Source organism: Penaeus monodon, chromosome 27, assembly GCF_015228065.2.
Source record: "Penaeus monodon isolate SGIC_2016 chromosome 27, NSTDA_Pmon_1, whole genome shotgun sequence".
In the NCBI taxonomy this organism is placed as follows: domain Eukaryota; kingdom Metazoa; phylum Arthropoda; class Malacostraca; order Decapoda; family Penaeidae; genus Penaeus; species Penaeus monodon.
The window spans coordinates 26,679,830-26,680,382 of record NC_051412.1 but is presented as its reverse complement, the minus strand read 5'-3'; positions in this window follow the sequence as shown (position 1 = coordinate 26,680,382).

The following is a 553-nucleotide window of genomic DNA, read 5'->3' as shown; positions in this document are numbered from 1 at the left end:
AGTACAAAGGCTAGATAATTGAAAATGACTTGATAGATAGGGTTTCAGATCACTTAGCAATGACACAGCAGATGACTCAGCAAAGTTACACAGCAAGCTCACATTATCTTCAGCAGAGACTCACAACAGATGACTCAGCAAAATGACACGGCAATAAATCACAGCAAAATAACACGACAGTGACTCCTAACAATTAACTCAGCAAAGACCCATAGCAAAATGACTCAGCAACGACTCACACCAAAATAACTCAGCAGGGACTCACAGTAGCGCGTCCGGGGGCAGTGATGTGTACGTGAGTCAACAGTACACTAAGTCCAGAGTTTACACTGAAATTCACCGCTCAGTCCACGGGGCCGCTTAACCGGAACGGGGGTTTGGGGGTTGGCTCTCTGGCAGAATTTATTTATCTATTTGCTTATCTCTTTCTCTCGGTCTTTTTGTCTCTCTTTATTTTTTTCCCTCATTTTTTTTCTTGTTCGTTTTCCTTATTTCTCTTTTCGTTTTTTTATTGTCTTTTTGTTTTGTTTTGTTTTCTATTTTTCCATTGTGT